General features: G+C 48.5%; 1 protein-coding gene across 1 annotated transcript in view; it reads left to right on the plus strand.

Annotated features, from left to right (window-relative positions):
* The first annotated feature begins 14473 nt into the window (after nucleotides 1–14473).
* The window catches only part of LOC107539670 (interleukin-4 receptor subunit alpha-like), a 36891-nt gene continuing 33296 nt past the window's right edge, over nucleotides 14474–18068 (plus strand). Inside the window, 1 exon segment of the mRNA XM_087815762.1 lies at nucleotides 14474–14525. The gene's annotated coding sequence lies outside the window, so the exon portion shown is untranslated.

The following is an 18068-nucleotide window of genomic DNA, read 5'->3' on the forward strand; positions in this document are numbered from 1 at the left end:
TATCTTTTCCATTTATTTTCAGAGAGTGGAAGGGAGGGAAGAAGGGAGAGAGGGAGAGAGAGAGAAACATCGATGTGAGAGAGTCACATCGATTGGTTGCCTCCCTTATGCACCCCAACTGGGCCTGGAGATCTAACCTGCAACCCAGATATGTGCCCTTGACCGGGAATCAAACCTGAGACCCTTTGGCACTCAGGCTAACTCTCTAACCATCGGGCCACACCCGCCGGGGCTTGCTGTTGTTTTGATGTTTCAAAAGCATTTTCCTCTTTAGGATTTAATAAAGTTTTTTTGAAGTTACGATAACCAATAATAATTTGATTGAAAAAAATGTGCATCATCATAAAGACAGAGGTACAATCATATTTTAGGATCTCCTTTCATTAATGCTCACTTGAAAATGGATTTGGAAACCAAGGTTGAACAGAAAGTATGCAGCTGACCCATCAAATTTTAAATTTTTATTCCATTTTTGTGTTCATCCTAACAATTATCAAGAGCCTTATAAGTGTACACTAGTGTGATGGGTGCAAAGCTGCTATCAGCTGGTAAAAAAAATAATATAGATGTAATAAGTGTAATAAGAAGAAACTGCTAAGTTTCTTCTGTTAGAGTTTATCAGTTAAGCAGTTTTAGGTGCAAGGAATTGCCTGGGTAATTTAAGCAAAAACAGCTTATTGGAAGGGTACTGGCTTCGTATTATTCAGGATAGGCCAGGTTATGGTGCTGTAACAAACATGGGTCATGCTGCGTGTCGCATGTGGGTCTGCAGAGGCTCTGCTCTGCATTCACTCAGGGACTCAGCCCGCAGGGGAGCCACGATTTTGCCGCTGCATCACCTGAAACACCTGAAGTATGAAGTCTCCTCCAGGACCATGAGGGAGTCTCTAGAGATGGAGGTTTGCATGGAAGCTTTTTACCGCCTCAGCCTGAAAATGGTATGTGCTACTGCGACTCGAATGTCATAGGTGCGAATGAATCCCAAGGTCTGTCCTCGCTGCAGGGGACTGGGAAATGCAAGGGGACAAATGGAGTAACTGGTGAGCTTACTGTCTCTGCTCTAGGGGCGTTCAGAGACTCAAGGGAAAAGCTGAAGAATCAGCTCTTGCTCTGGACAGGGATCACAGCAGCAGGGAGACAGGCCAGCGGGCGCTCCAGTCAGGTTGTCCTCCATCAGCAGTTCTCTGTCACCCACCTTAGCATCTGCCCTGGGGGGAGAAAGCAGCCAGCTGACTGACCCAGTCAGGTTTTATGTCCCACCCAGGACAAAGGTAAGTGGGCAATTTGATTGACAGTTCCCCCACAAAGGGGAGGGATAATTTATCCAAACAAAACTGGTGTGCAGCTAAGGTGGGCAAAAACACGTACCTGCTCCAGAGCCGGTCAGAACCCCAAGTGCTCAGGGCTGGCGTAACCGAGAGGGTTCAACAGAAGAGGTGGCACTCAGGAAGAGCCTTGAAGGATGGGATGAATTTGATGGCGAGGAAACTAAGGTAAGCTGAAAGGGCTATACAAGCAAAGTGTGGATGCAGAAAGGAAGACTAGTTGACTTTGATTAGAAATTATTTTTAGTTACTTTCTCACCCCAACTTACCCTGCCTGTCTGTGTCCCACATGGCGTCAGCTCAGGGGGCACAGTGGGTGAGGGCTGGCTGGCATGGCTGCAGCCCCCTCACCAGCTTGGAGCCTTGGTCTCCTGTGGCGGCTGAGACTCTCAGTCCCCCCCACGGGCCTCCCCTGCGGTCAGGTTATATTTCCTCACTGCTCGGTGGTCTCAGCACAGTCGGGCGGCTTATCCTGTGGCTCAGGGCTCTGGAGGGGCAGAAGCAGAGTCTCCTGGGTCCCTGTGGCCCAGGCTGGCACAGCATCGTGCCCTTTGCATTCCAGGAGTTAAACTATTTCATAGGCCCGGTGCAGACTGGGGGGTGGGGGCTGTGCAGGATTGTCAACCCTGGGAGATGGGTTCATTTGGGGTCATCTTTGGGACCAGCTACCATGGAGGACACACTTATACTTGGCCTTCCTACGCCGCCGGCCCCATGTGAGGTATGTGGTGAGAAGTGGGTAATGTTAGAGGAAAAATAAGTGGGGCGCTAGGTTGTGCAGGCTTTAAGTGCCAGCCTAAAGAGTTTAAACTTTTAAAACATAAGTGTTTCATGTCCTTTGATGATGTTACCAGGGGGTGGGAGGAATCAGCAGAGGTCTTCCTCCCCATGGGCCTCTTTCCAGCTTTGCCCTGCATGTCTGTTGGCCAGAACCGAGTCTCATCGCCACCCCTTGCTGCAGAGGGGCCGGGAAAGTGAGGCTCTGCGAAAGGGGGTTAGGATTGCTGCTACTGGCTTTGTCCATGGCCATCCAGTCCCTAGGCGGGGCCGCTGCAGCCGGACGCTGGAGGGAAGAGGGTAGAGCGGGGCTGCAGGCTCTGCACAGAGGCCGCCACCATCAGCAGAATCAGGGCGAGAGGCAGCGAGGGCCTGGACGGGCAGAAGGAAGGGGCCCGATGTGAAGAGAAGTGCAGGCGTGGAGGGGACAGACCCCGGCTCAGGCTGTCATGAGAGAGAAGGGAAAGGGGAGAGACAGGTAGGGACAGAGAGGGAAGCTGGGGATGACGACATCGTTTCCAACTTGCTTAACTGGATGGCGATGGCGACATGTCACCTGAGGCTGAGAACACAGAGGAGAAGTAGGTGGGAGAAGGACTTCGGTCTTAGGCCTTTGGAGTCTGAAGGGTGAGCAGGGTAGTGGGGAAATGCCCACAGGGTGTGGGCGCAAACATGGGCACGGGGGCAGGGCAGGGCCAGGGGGACAGACGGGGGGATCGGCACAGAGCTGCAGTCAGGGGGCACAGAGCTGCAGTCAGGGGGCACAGAGCTGCAGTCAGGGGCACAAAGCTGCAGTCAGGGGGCACAGAGCTGCAGTCAAGGGGGGCACAGGGCTGCAGTCAGGGGGCACAGAGCTGCAGTCAGGGGGCACAGAGCTGCAGTCAGGGGGCACAGAGCTGCAGTCAGGGGGCACAGGGCTGCAGTCAGGGGGCACAGGGCTGCAGTCAGGGGCACAGAGCTGCAGTCAGGGGGCACAGAGCTGCAGTCAGGGGCACAGAGCTGCAGTCAGGGGGCACAGAGCTGCAGTCAGGGGGCACAGAGCTGCAGGCAGGGGGCACAGAGCTGCAGGCAGGGGGCACAGGGCTGCAGTCAGGGGGCACAGAGCTGCAGTCAGGGAGCACAGAGCTGCAGTCAGGGGGCACAGGGCTGCAGTCAGGGGGCACAGAGCTGCAATCAGGGCCGCACTGCCCAGCGACGCCGCTGTGCGCACCAGGGCACCAGCCCGCGCATCTCCGATGACCCCTCGGGGCTCCTTCTGGGCAGAGGGCTGGGCGGGGGTGGACCCAGGAGAAATGCTCACTGACTTCATGCGCTGAACAAAAGGCGATGCTCGAGGAACAGGGAGCACGCGGGGAATGACTCCTCCGTAGAGGACAGGATGAAAAAAAGTAAGAGAAGAAAGCGATTAGAGTCCGGACCAAACCCTGTAAACCAAGGCAGGAGAACATTCCTGGAGGAGGCGCGGCTGCCGAGGTGGAGGAGCCTGGCCGGGGCCCGAGAGGACGCTCGCCAGCTCCGTGACACTGCCATTGTTGACCCTAGACAGTGCGTGGCATGGAGATGAAATATGGCCAGGCTCACAGGAGCATGGTGACACCAGGAGGGAACAGCGCAGCCGAGGAAGCATGGGGCCCGAGACGATATTCCGTGGCTGCAGATGCGCAATCATAGCCTTAATTTCTTATCCCACCGCTTTCCCTCCGGGGGCCCCTGGGAGCTTTCATTGGAAGCACAATGTCCGTCTGCCTTGCCAGGGGGAGGGGGCAAGGGATGCTGAGGCCAGCAGCTTCCTACTAACTCACACCCTGTTACACACGGATAGCACTTACCTCACCACTTTGCACTGACGTAGTTCCCCCTTGGGCCTTCCTCTGAACTGTGGGTCTTTTGAGGCCAAGGACTGTCTCACTGATCTTGGCCTCCAAAAATCTGAGAGCGGTCTTTCTAATTGTGTGATTGTGGCACGTTTTTAAAATCTCTTTGAGCCTCAGTTTCCTTGCCTGTAAAATATCAATCTTGTACTAGTGTGGTTGGGATGAACCAAGGGAATGCACGTTAACCCCTTAGAGCACTGCCTGACACATCCTGATAGCTCAGTGAATATCAGCTGCTATTAATAGTTTTTATTCTCATTGTTGTTACTTGCAGTGGATGTTTGGTTGCCTACTCACCAGTGATTCCAGCTCCTTTTTTCTGCTATAGAGACTGAAAATGCAAAGAACTCACCTTCCCATCCTTGCTTGCAGTTGGGGCATGGCCGTGTGACCCAATCTTGGGCCATAGGGTTTGGATGGAACTATGCGAATGTCTTCTGGGAAAGAGTTCCTTTCTGATAAAAAGACAGAGAGATAGAAAGAGATTTTGGACATAGGCATGGAGAGAGGTGATGTTTGGAACTGGGGCAGCCATCTCGTGACCATGATGACAGAGCTAAGGATAAAAGTTAACATGTTGAAGATATCACAGTAGAAATAGGGACAAATAAATTTAAGTCTGATGTCAAGCCCTCTTACCCCACAGTATAATAAATTACTCTCCATGGTTGCTGGAGTCTCTCCCTGCCTCCAGGCTGAAAGAGAGTGTGGGAGTGTTCAGACTGAGGGATCTCAGGAAGGTGTTCCGCTGAGGGATGCCCCAGCTGCAAGCAAGGATGGGAAGGTGAGCTCTTTGCATTTTCAGTCTCTATAGTGGAAAAAAGGAGTTGGAATGACTGCTGAGGAGGCAACGAAACATCCATTGCAAGTAACAATGAGAATGAGGTCAGAGCTCCCCAAACCGGGAGGAGGGATGCAGGCATTTCCAGGTTGTGTGACAATGCAGTGCTGCCTCATGGTACCCAGGGAGGTGACAGGACCCCAGTGGGAGTGACTGTGGATGATCTGAGGGGACGTGTCACTCAGCACTGCCTGCACACTCATGCCCAACCTGGGAAGGAGCAGCGAGGCCCCCCACCTACTAGGAGCAAGTGGAATTGGCCCCGGGCTGCTCAGATCAGAGCCCAGAGGACTCTCCGTAAGTGTCTGCACTGCGTATGAACACCTCCACCCTCTTTCAGCTGGAGGCAGGGAGAGACTCCAGCAACCACTGAGAGAGTAATTTATTGTACTCTGGGGCAAGAGGGCTTGATATCAGACTTAATTTTATTTGTCCCCATGGATAAATGCTTGTTCAAAGTAAAAATAGTATTGGGTGATTATAACACATGTATAGGTGAAATGAATGGTGGCAATGTTATAGAGGAAGGGAGGGAGGAATCGGGAATACCTTATTATGAGGTACCTGCACTACTCATCAAATAACAATATCATGTTATTTGAAAGTGGCTTTAGATTAGGTAAATACATATTGCAAAATCTATAACAATCACTAAAAACTTTAAAAAAGAAGTATAATATGCTGAAACAGGAGAGAACATTTAATCATATAAAATGTTCAATTAGGATAAGAGAAGATAGAAAAAGAAAAGTTTTCTTTTTTTAAAGAAAGAAATAAAAAATAAGTAGGAAAAGAAAACAATAAATTACATGATAAATATTAGCACAATTATATCAATCATCACTTTTTTATTTTTAACCCTCCCCTGAGGGTATTTTTTCCATTGCTTTTCAGAGAGAGTGGAGGAGGGGGGGGAGAGAGAGAAACATCGATGTGAGAGCAACACATTGATTGATTGCCTCCCGCACTCACCGTGACTGGGGCTGTGTACCTCTTGCAACCGAGGTACATGCCCTTGGCTAGAGTCGAACCCGGGACCCTTCAGTCCTCGGGCCAACACTCTACCCACTGAGCAAACTGGCCAAGGCTCAATCATTATTTATTTATTTTTAATTTATTTTTATCGTTGAAAGTATTACAAATGTCCCCCTTCCCCCCCCCATTGATCCCCTCCATACTGTACCCACACCAGGCCTTCACCACACTATTGTCTGTGTCCATGGGTTATGCATATATGAATATAAGTTTTTAGGTTAATCTCTCCTCATGCCTCACCTCCTCCATTCCCCCCACCCCTGCCTTCCTGAGATCCCTCAGTCTGTTCCAGCTTCTATGACTCTGGATCTATTTTGTTCATCAGTTTATTTCGTTCATTAGATTCCACATATGAGTAAGATCATATGACACTTGTTTTTCTCTGACTGGCTTATTTCACTTAGCATAATACTCTCCAGGTCCCTCCATGCTGTTTCAAAGGGTAAGAAATCCTTCTTTCTTATAGCTGCATAGTATCCCATGGTATAAGTGTCCAAGAAGATGCTTGATATGATTTCAATCTTCTTGAACTTGTGGAGACTTGTTTTGTGTCCTAACATGTGGTCTATCTTTGAGAATGTCTCATGTGCACTTGAGGAGAATGTGTATTTTGCAGCTTTGGGGTAGTACTCCCAGTCTTTTTAAAAAATATATATCTTTATTGATTTCAGAGAGAGGAAGAGAGAGGGAGAGAGAGACAGAAACATCAATGATGAGAAAGTCACTGATTGGCTGCCTCCTGCACGCTCCCCAACTGGGGATCAAGCCCACAACCCAGGCAGACTGGGAATCGAACCATGGTCTCCTAAATCCTAGGTTGATGCTCAACCACTGAGCCACACCTGGCAGGGCCTCCCAGTCTTTTGGATGGGTTCTAGTGTAGGCCAATGTCAGATGCTGTTGGTGACTGGCCTTGAGTACCCTGTTTGAAGCTTTCCATACTCCACAGCTTATGGTTCACTCTCCTGGGGCTGGGTGCATTTGCAAATGACCAAAATGTGCACCAAGGTCTGCTTTCCCAAAGCCTGGGTCCAGAAGCAAATCAGGCAAAGACTCAAAGCATCCAGAGGCTGATTGTTATTCTCAGTCATCACTTTAAATATCAATGATCTGAATATACCAACTAAAAGTGACTGTCAGAGTGTATTAAAAAACAAGACCAACTATATTTTGTCTACAAGAATTCCATTTTAAATATTAAGATCCACTTAGATGAAAAGTAATGGGATGGAGAGAGATATATCATGCTAACACTAATAAAAAAACACTGGAGTAGTTATATTAATTTCAGAAAAAACAGACTTCAAAGGAATATTACAGGATAAAAGGAGCATTATATAATTATAAAAAGGGTCTTTCTCCAAGAATACATAATAATCCTTAATGTGTGTACGTAACAATACATTCTGTACTAAGTATGCTTACTCCATAGTGAAATTAAAATAGAAATCAATAATAGATAGCTAGAAAATCCCCAGATATTTGGAGATTAAAAAGCATACTTCCATATAACACATGAGTCATAGAAGAAATTACAAAATAAATTAAAAAACATTTTTAAGTAAATGAAAATAAAAACATAACCTATCAAAATATGTGAGGTATAGTGAAAGAAGTACTTAGAGGGGAATTTGTATCATTGAATGCAGATATTATAAAGGAAAAAGTTATAAAATCAGTAATCTAAGTTTCTGTATAGGAGACTAAAAATAGACAAGCAATATAAAACTAAAGCAAGCACAAGAAAATGAAAAAGTAAAAATTAGAGCAGAAATAACCAAGACTGAAACTACAAAATCATGAAACCAAAAGTTAGTTCTTTGAAAAGGTCAATGAGTTGATAAACCTTTACCCAGGCTAACAAAGAAAAAAAAACAAGAAAAAAAGAGAGAAGATGCAAATTAATGATATTAGAAATGAAGGAAGGGTTATACTATTGATTCCATAGACAGAAAAAAGATAATGTAATATTATGATCAACTCTATGATCACAATGTTGATGACTTAAATGAAACAGACCAATTCCTTGAAAGACACAAACTACCAACACTCAAAAAAGAGAAATAGATAATCTGAATATGCTTATAATTATTAAAGGATTGAATTAACAGTTAATAAAAAAGCACCAGGTCCACATGGTTTCAATGGTAAAGTCCACCAAACATTTAAGGAAGAAATTATAACAATTTCCTACAAATTCTTCCAGAAAATAGAAGCAGAGAAAATACTTTTTTTTTTTTTAAATCCTAACCTGAGGATACTTTTTAAATTGCTTTTCAAAGAGAGTAGAAGGGAGAGAGAGAGAAACACCAATGTGAGAGAGACACATGGATTGGTTGCCTCCTGCATGTACCCTGACTGGGGCCGGGGACTGAGCCTGAAACCAAGGTATGTGCCTTTGGCCAGAGTTGAACCAGGGGCCCTTCAGTCCACGGGCCAATGCTCTAACCACTGAGCCAAACCTGCTAGGGGGCCAGCATTACCCTACTACCAAAACCAAGTAAACACATTACAAGAAAAGAAAACTGCAGACCAATATCCCTATTGAACATAGGTGCAAAAACTCTCAGCAAAACACTAGTAAATCCAAACCAATAATATACAAAAAGAATTATATCTTACAACCAAGCAGAATTTATTCCAGCTGTGTACATCTGGTTCAAGATTCAAACGTCAGTTAATGTAATCCATCACATCAACAGGCTCAAGACGAATAATCACAAGATCATGATAATAGATGCAGAAAAAGCATTTGGAAAAACCCAATACCCATTCATAATAAAAACTCTCAGCAAACCAGGAATGGAGGGGAAGTTCCTCAACTTGATAAAGAACATCTACAAAAAACCTAAAGCTAACAAAGTGCTTAATGGTGAGAAATTAGATGTTTTCTCCTTAAAGATCAAGAACACGGCAATGCTGCTTTCTCTCACCACTCCTATTCAATGTTGTACTGGAAGTCCTAGATAATGCAATAAGATAAGAAAAAGAAAATAAAGGGTATACATATTGGGAAAGAAGAAGCAAACTTATTTGTTTGTAGATGACAGTATTATCTATGTAGAAATTCCCAAAGAGATGACACCTCCCCCCAAAATAAACAAAACACATGCTCAAACTCCTGGAACTAATAAATGTTTGTAGCAATGTTGCAGGATATAAAGTTAATACATAGGAGTCAGTTGCTTTCTTTTGTACTAGCAATGAACAATTGTAATTTGAAATTAAAAATACAACACCATTTACATTAGCACACACACAAAAACAACACAAACGTAAACCTAATGAATCATATACGGGATCTGGATGAAGAAAACTATTATACTCTGATGAAAGAAACCAAAGATCTAAATAAAGGGAGAGATATTCCGTTTATGGATAGATACACTCAATATTGTTAAGATGCCAATTTTCTTCAACTTGATGAATGTTTCATCAAAACATCCTAATCAAAATCCCAGCAAGTTATTTTGTGAATATTGACAAACTGATTCTAAAGTTTATATGGAAGGACAAAAGACCCCAAATAGTCAACACAGTAATAAAGACTAGCCTTGCACAACTTTAAGACTTGTCAAGCTACAGTAATCAAGACGATGTGGTATTGGTGAAAGAACAGACACATGGATCAACGGAGCAGAATAAAAGCCCAGAAAAAGATCCGCACAAATATAGTCAACTTATCTTTGACAAAGGAGCAAAGACAATTCAATGGAGAAAGGATGATCTCAACAAATGGTGCTGGAACAACTGGGCATCCATTTGTGAAAAAAGAAAAAGAAGACAAGGAAAAGAATCTAGATATAGATCTTTAAGCTTTCACAAAAATAACTCTAAGTGGAGCACAGCCCTGGCTGGTTTGCTCAGTGGTTAGAGCGTTGACCCACATACCTTGGTTGCAGATTTGATCCCAGGCCCCAGGTGAGGCATGTGCGGGAGGCAACCAATTGATGTGTCTCTGTCACATCGATGTTTCTCTCTCTGTCTCTCCTCCCTCCCTTCCACTCTCTCTAAAAATTAATGGAAAAAAAATCCTTCCGTGAGGATTCAAAAATGGATCATATATTTAAATAACAGTGCAAAACTATAACACTTCTGGAAGATACCATAGGCAAACATCTGGGATCTAGGTTTGGCAAAGAGTTTTTAGATACAACACTAAAAGGATGATTCATGAAAAAAAATTTCGTTAACTTGGACTTTATTAAAATGAAAAAACTTCTGCTTTGCGAAAAAAACAAACAACTTTTAAGAGAAAGAAAAGTCACAGACTAGGAGAAAATCTTTTCAAAACACATATCCAATTAAGAACTTGGATCCAAACTAAACAAAGAATTTAAAAAACAAACAACCCAATTTAAGAATTGGTAAAGGGCCCGGCCGGCGTGGCTCGGCAGTTGAGCATCGACCTAGGATCCAGGAGATTGCTGTTTGATTCCGGGTCTGGGCCCACGCCCGGGTTTCGGGCTCGATCCCCAGCGGGGGTGGTGCAGGGTGCAGCCGATCAATGACTCTCTCATCATTGGTGTTTCTATCTCTCTCTCCCTTCCCATTCATCTCTCTGAAATCAATAAAAACGTATTAAAAAAAAAAAAGATAAATAGGTAAAAGATCTCACCAGACAAAAAGGAAGATATATAGGTGGCAAATAAGCAAATGAAGAGATGCTCAACATAGTATGTCTTTAAGGGAACTGCAAATTAAACGATCAAGAGATAATCATTATACATCTACTAGACGGGCTGAGGGCCCAGACACTGACACTGTCAAGAATGCAGAGCAACGGGGACTCTCGTTCACTGTTGGCGGGAATGCAGTTTGGGTTTCTCGTAAAACGAAACATATTCTTACCATATGGTTTAGTAATGCGCTTGATATTTACCCAAAGGAATTGAAAACATGTCCACACAAAAACCTGAGCCTGAGTGTTTGCAGCAGCTTTTTTCATAACTGCCCCAACTGGAAGTCCTTCAGTGGGTGACAGGACACATCAACTGTGGTGCTCCCAGGCAAGGGAATGTTATTCATAGGCAAAAAGAAATGAGTGGTGAAGCCTAGGGGACTTCGAGGAGGTGAAACTAGTCTTTACATTACAAGCCACTCTGCATTTGTCAAACCCACAGTACTGTACAGAGAAAGAGCGAACCTTAATGTAAACTACGGTCTTTAGTACAATTCACAAATACGGGCTCATTAATTGTAGCAAATGTACCACATTAATGCCAGATGTTAATAACGAGGGAAACTGTGTACAGGGGAGGGGATTTATGGGCACTCTCTGTATTATCAATTTTTTCTGCACATCTGTAATTGTAAAATTAATTTTTTAAGGCCTGAAGGATAGGCTTGAAAACAAGTGAGCGTGTTGTGACGTAGGTGAGCGGAGCTTGTATTGCGGCTACACTTGGGAAGCCCCTTTGAGGGCCTGAGGTTTTATGATTTGGGGGCCTCCGGGCCGTCTCCAGGACTGACACAGAGCAGCCCCTGATACAGAGGGCAGCTTGGGCAGGGCCTGTGTGCGAGATGCAGCCTTCACATTCGCTCTCTCCTGTGGGCCTCGGGACAATGCCCTGTTTCCTTTTACTCTTTGTTTTGACATAATTCAGACTCAAAAGTTGCAAGAAAAGTACAAAGAATTCACATATTCCCTTCCCCCAGATTTCCCAAACGTCTTCACAACCGACCCCATCTGCTCGATCCTTTCCTGTCTTTTCGGTTTCCTCCTCCTTTTCACAACCGAGCAAACAGCTGGAGGGCCAGGCTCTGCCCTGGCTTCTTTCTCTCATTCTCATGAGGACAGCAGTGAACACTGATCGAGCGCCTCGTATGTACCAGGCACCGTCCCCGGCACTTTTCACGTATTTCACCCCTCCACCCTCACACAGCCCTCTGAGGTGTGGTGCACCCCCACCCCCACTCTGGAAATGTGGAAGCTGGGGCACAGGGACTGATGGGCTTTCCCCAAAGTCTCATAGCAAGTAGCAGAGATGGTGTGGGGACGTGGGCGACCTGGGCCAGAGCGAGGAAGGGGCCAAGAATGACTTAAAGACGCAGAAAACAGGGTGGGAGCCCAGCGTGGGGCAGTCAGCCCGGACCACACGCTCCCCAAGCGAGGCTTCTGCAGAAAACAGGGCGGGAGCCCAGCGTGGGGCAGTCAGCCCGGACCACACGCTCCCCAAGCGAGGCTTCTGCCGTCGCGTCCAGATGAGCCTGGGCCAAACTCAGGCGCCAGGACCGGAGGACAGAAGGTTTCTTCTCTACGGAGGGAAGCCCGCGGCGTTCATGCTGAACCGCCCGGGCTCAGGGACTGACTGTGAGTGTGAGTGAGCGTGACTGCTGGTGTGTGTAGGGAGGGGTGTGCGTGTGACTGTACGAGTTTGAGTCCGTGCGTGGGTGTGACTGTGTGGATGTGTGAATAAGTGTGAACATGCGGGGTGTGTAGGCAAGTGTGAGCGCTTGAATGTGTGTGGTACGTAAGGACCAGAGTGTGATGACTGTGAACATAGGGCTGAGTAAGTGGAATGTGTGAGAGCGAATGTGTGTGGATGTATATGAGTGAAGTGTGTGTGTGACGTGTGAGTATGTGAGTGAATATGTGAGCGTGAAGGTGTTTGGGCAGGTGAGTGTGAGTGTGTGAATGAATATGTGAGTGTGATTGTGTGTGAGCTTTACTAGGCAGGAACAAACCCTTCTCAGTGAAGCAACCCGCTGGAGCTGCCCGGGCGTGGCCTTGGTAAGATTCGCATCCAGTGCGGAATTCCCAGCTGACCTGCGCAATTCACACCCTGTCTAGCTACTTCCTTCTCCCTCTGGAAGCCCAAGCTACCAGGTCCTTCTTAAGGCCCCTCTCCTGTCCCCTCAGCTGCTCCATCACAGAGTTCATTACACTCCATTGTTTGTGTCTGTTTACTTGTTAGGGCCCCAACCAGACCTACAGGGCTAGGGAAACGGGGGCCGGATCTACTTCTCACTCTCTGAAGTCCCCGGCTCAGGACTAGGCCCATGGAGGTGTCAATAAATACATGCAAATAAGTGTCATTCCTCCCACCCCCCTTTATGCACAACTGACCTCCAAGTGTTTGCTCCTGCAGTCCCCTCCACCTGAATGCTTGCTTCCTTTTCCCTCCCTTTTCTCCATTGATCCTTGGAGGCATTTATCAGAGGTCACCTCCTCCAGGAAGCCACCCCTGACTACTCCAGGGGACTGAGTCCACTGTACTGTCACATTCTTGAGGGTTGGCAGCTGTCTTGTCCACATGGTTGTAAGGTCTCAGAGGGCAGGGCTCATGTCTGTTTCATATCTTCATATGTGCATCCTCAGCACTTGTCGCAGGCTAGGCACGCAGTAGGACCAAGAGAGAATGAGTGTGTGAAGAATAAGGAAGGAGAACTGAAGTACTGTCCCCTACACCCCAAGCCAACCCTTACTCACTAGAGGCTTTGCTCTTTCCTTGGCTCACCCTCCAGCACAGAACCCCTTTGGGCTGTGCTTGGGTCCTAGGAGTTTGCCTCCACTCTCAGACCAGAAGCTCCTGAGGGCAAGGTGGGGTCAGACTTCTCTCTGGGTCCCCAGCACTGCTGGGCCTGAGTCCTCGAACCTCCTACCTCATCTCCTCTGCTCTCCCCTCCTCCAGACTCCAGCCAACCTGGACTTCAGGCAATTTCTACAGCATGCTAAGTTGGCTCCCACCTGGGGCCTTTGCACTTGCTGTTTCTCTAGTCTTCCCCCATATGCTCTTGGGGTTCTCAGCTCAAATGTCTCATCTTCAAGGACACATTCAAACAGCCAGGCCCACGGGCCGAATAGGTCCCTCTCTTTTTACTTTCTTCTTGGGACCGCCTGTTACCTGACACGCTTTAGCCACTTAGTGTTTTTCCTGCCTTCTGGCTGCATCAGGGCTCTTACGGTGCCCGGTGGTTAGTGGTCTACAGGGCCTGGGTTTGTCACACCTGCTGCGTGACTCTGAGCAAGTTTCCCTTAGAGGTTCTGTGCCTCTGTTTCCCCATTTATAAAATGGCTGGGAATAACTGAATTCCCTCAGGGTAGCTGTGAGCATTAAATGAGTAAATACAGGCCCTTCGCACAGGGCCCGTCTGGTGTACTAGCTGTTGATTGACTGACATTTTTCTGGAGCCTACCATACATACCCAGGCGCTCAGCAGGCGCTCGGGGTGGGCGCAGTGAACACACATTGGCACTTAGTGGTGGCTGGGCTGCTGGGGCTGGGAGAGGGACTGAAGTCGCCCAGCCCCTCAGCCCCAAAGGCACTGCGCGCTGGGCAGAGCGAGCTGGGGACCTGGCAGGAAGGGCAGCGGGAGGGGCACAATCGGGAGCCGGGCTTTTATTCTGAGAGCCTCGGGGAACTACTGCGGGTTCTCCGCGGGGCGTGACCTCGGCTGCAGCCCGGGAGACAGCGAGCAGGGGGCGCCCCCTGGAAAGATCAGCGGCCGGGCCCCGAGGGGGCGGAGGGACAGAAACTGGGACTCGGCGCCCTGGGCGGGCGGGGCGGCGCATGCAAATCCGGGGGCGGGCGCGGGCGCGGGCGCGGGGCGGGCTCTGGAGCCGGAGGGGCTCGGGCGGCCGCAGGAAAGTCCCGCGCAGCGCGGCCCGCGGGGCCACCTGGGGTCCCCGCTCCCGGCGGCACCGGCTGGGGAATGGGTCGGAGGGCGCAGGTAGGACGCGGGGCGCGCGCGGGGCGGAGGCGGGCGCGCCGGCGGCACGTAGCCCGCGTCCGGGAAGGGCTGGGCCAGGCGCGGGGACCGGGGGCGGCCCTCGCGCTCCTGGGGCTCGGAGAGCGGCCCGCGCGTCCGTGTCGCCCGCGGGCAGCCGGGGCGGGAGCCGGGGCGGGAGCCGGGCAGGCGGGCGGCCTCCGGGGCGCGTGGACACCCGTGCGCCCCCAGACGCGTGCGCTCAGAGGCGGTCTCCCCGGGGCCCCGGGGACCTCGCGATCGTGGGGAGGCCGGTCTTGGGCCACGCAGGCCCCCCTTCTCTGGGCTGTCACCTGCCGCGCGGACACGGGGAGTTGGTGAGGATTGGGGGGGGAGGGGAGAAAGTGGGGGGGAAGTTTTGGAAACTGTCTAAGGATGTGGGACACAGGCCTTTCCGCCGTTGGCCTCCTTATTTGAATATTGTTGGATGGACCCAATGCTAGGGATAATTTTCTGGGCTTATGTTGTGCAGGCTTGGTTCTGAACGCTGAAGGTATTGCGAGTTAAATCTCAAAATAACCTTTCTGGTCGTGCTGTGAATCTTGGCCGTTTTTCAGATTAGGGCACGTTGGCACAGGCAGCTTAAATAACTTGCCCAAGGTGAGGCCCACCTGGAAAGTGTGGGTCAGGATGGGAACCCGGGCATCCTGCCGCCGGCTGCCCTCCACCTGTCAACAATATTTGTCAAACTGTCCCATCAACAAATTCTCCAGGGTTTTGAATAAACTGCAGATCCCCAGATGCCCGTCTGTGAGATTCAGATTCAGTAAACTCAAGTATCTGATTTAAAAACAATACCCCAAATCTATATTTTCTGTAATTGGGAGAGACTGGGACTAGCAGACTAGCGGCCGATGCTGGGGTTCACAGATTGCCCTCTGGCCAGCACTAATCCTGCTTGAGTCCTGGTCTCTGCCTGTCCCCAGTCCTCTGTGAGCTGTGACCCCCTGCAGCTCCTTCCCTATGGGTGGCCTCTTAGGAGCTTGAGCATTTGCTGGGACATCAGCGCCTTTATTAAAATCCTAAAGTCTGTTGGGAAGCAGGCTGTGGTGTCCATTTGGCCAGGGTGTCTCACACAGTCAGGGGATCCCAGAGTTCTGCACAGGCCCCTTAATACAGCTGGTCCAAGCTGTGGTTAGAGCAGGATGCTGAGGTGTGGACGGGAAGGGGGCCAGTCCAGCCCAGCCAATCCCTCACTCACCAGCGCTCGCAGGGCTCCTACTGGGCACTGCTTCAGTGCTGTTCTGGGCACTGGTGTTTGCCCTGAAGGAGGTTTCCCTCTGGGGAGGGGGAGCACGGTAGGGGTAATTAGCTTTTTTTTTTTTTTTTTTAAATCCTCACCTGAGGATATATTTTCATTGATCTTTTTAGAGAGAGAGGAAGGGAGAGAGAGAGGGAGAGAGAAACATCGATGTGAGAGAGAAACATCTATTAGTTGCCCACGACCTAGGTATGTGCCCTGACCAGGAATTGAACCTGCAGCCCTTTGGAATAGGAGACAACGCTGTAACCAACAGAGCTATCTGGCTGGGGAGGGGTGATCAGCTCTGGGGCAGTGAGACAGGCTTCCCAGAGCAGGGACCTTTGAGCCAGCCTTTAAAGAGGAGCAGAGGAGCTAGGCAGAGGGAGAATGGGAAGGAACGGTGTGCTGAGCAGTGGGCGCAGTGTGGACAAAGGCTGGGAGGTGTGAGAGGAGTGGTGTGTGGAGTGGCACCGGGAAGAAGCCAGAGATGGATGGGAAGGTGGGCTTGGCCACGTTGTAGGTCTCGAATGTCGTGCAGGGGAGTAGGCCAGTGTATTCCACCTTTACCTGAGCCATAAGAGTCACCATGCAGATTCCCGGGCCCCACCCTGGCCTTTGGAATTGAATTTGGAGGGAGGCCAAAGGAAGGCAGCAGGGGGAAAACCACTAGTGAGTCGGCCTGGTTACAACACACCCATTTACCAGCAGGTGTGGGATGACCTCAGGATTTCCACATTCTGAGCAGTGACTCAGTACTGATGTTTTTTGTACAGAGGATTCCAGGACTGCAGAAAGTCTAGGCAGGGGCAGGGGCAGGGGCAGGGAGGTTGTCCCCTAAGTGAGGTGTCAAAGAAGTGGGAAGAGAACCTTTCTTGGACCCCTCTTCTTCTTACCCCCTACCCCCTGCCCCCACCCAGGATGGAGGAGTTTGGGATCAAATAGCTCACTGCCCTCAGTTGCTTTGTGTACCTGGGAGGGGGCAGGGACCGAAGGCCCCTCCGTGCTTTGCTTCCTCACGTTTGCAAAATTGTGCATCATGCTTTATAAGATACTTCACCCAATTTCCAGCACACTGTATGTCCACAGTAAGTGCTCATGTCTGTTGTTACTGACAGGAAGTATAGCCTAGCCCTGGCCAGTGTGGCTCAGTGGTTAGAGTGTCGGCCCACGTATGGAAGGGTCTCGGGTTCGATTCCTGGTCAAAGGCACATACCTGGGTTGCAGGTTCCATCCCCAGGCTCCAGTTGGGGCACGTGCCGGAGGCAACCAGTCAGTGTGTCTCTCTCATCAATGTGTCTCTCTCACATTGATGTTTCTCTCTCTCTCCACCTCCGTCCCTCACTTCCACTCTCTCAAAATCAATGGGAAAAAATGTCCTCTGGTGAGGATTATCCAAACAAAAAGAAGACGCATAGCCTGGAGGTTCAGAGCATGGGCTCTGGAGCCACATTGCCTGGTGCAGAGGCTGGCTTTGCTACTTACTAAGTAGCTGACTTCTCAGGACCTCAGTTTTCCCATTTGTGAAATTATAGTGACTACTTTATACCAGTGTGGTAATGATGGAATTAATAACTGTCAAGCATACAGAACAATGCTCGGTATAGACTAAGCATTATGTATTGTGTGTTTTTTTGTTTTATTTTATCTTGAGGGACAATATCAGTCTTGCTCACTCCTATAATCACCTGTGCCTAACATTACTGCTTAGATCATCTGAGCCTAATATACTGTATTTCATTGATTCTGAGACACTCTTCTTTCATAGTTTCACAGCTCTGAAATAAGAATGTCTTACATAATCAATGTCTTATCACAGATTAATCAGCTTTTTCTTCCTCAGTGGTACATAAAGTCCCAATGTCTATTACAATTGATGGTGTCTTAGATCATGTGAAATGTGGAATGTTGAGTGCCCATGGTAAGCCAGATTCTATGTCAAGTCCTCTAATGCATTATTCATCACACCATGTGATAATAACTCCTTTTTAATTTAATTTAATTTAATTTAATTTAATTTAATTTAATTTAATTTAATTTAATTTAATTTAATTAGTTTTTTTTCTATCCCTTCCACCCCACATCCATCCCACCCCCAGGCTTTCCCCATACCAATGTCTGTGTCCATGGGTTATGCTTATAAACATATAAGGTCTTTTATTAGTCCCCCCCCCCCCACCTTCCCTCTGAGATCCCTCAGTCTGTTCCATGCTTCTGTGTCTCTGGATCCACTTTGTTCATCAGTTTATTTTGTTTATTACATTTCA

The sequence above is a fragment of the Miniopterus natalensis genome, chromosome 3 (assembly GCF_054644295.1).
Source record: "Miniopterus natalensis isolate mMinNat1 chromosome 3, mMinNat1.hap1, whole genome shotgun sequence".
Taxonomy (NCBI): Eukaryota; Metazoa; Chordata; class Mammalia; order Chiroptera; family Miniopteridae; genus Miniopterus; species Miniopterus natalensis.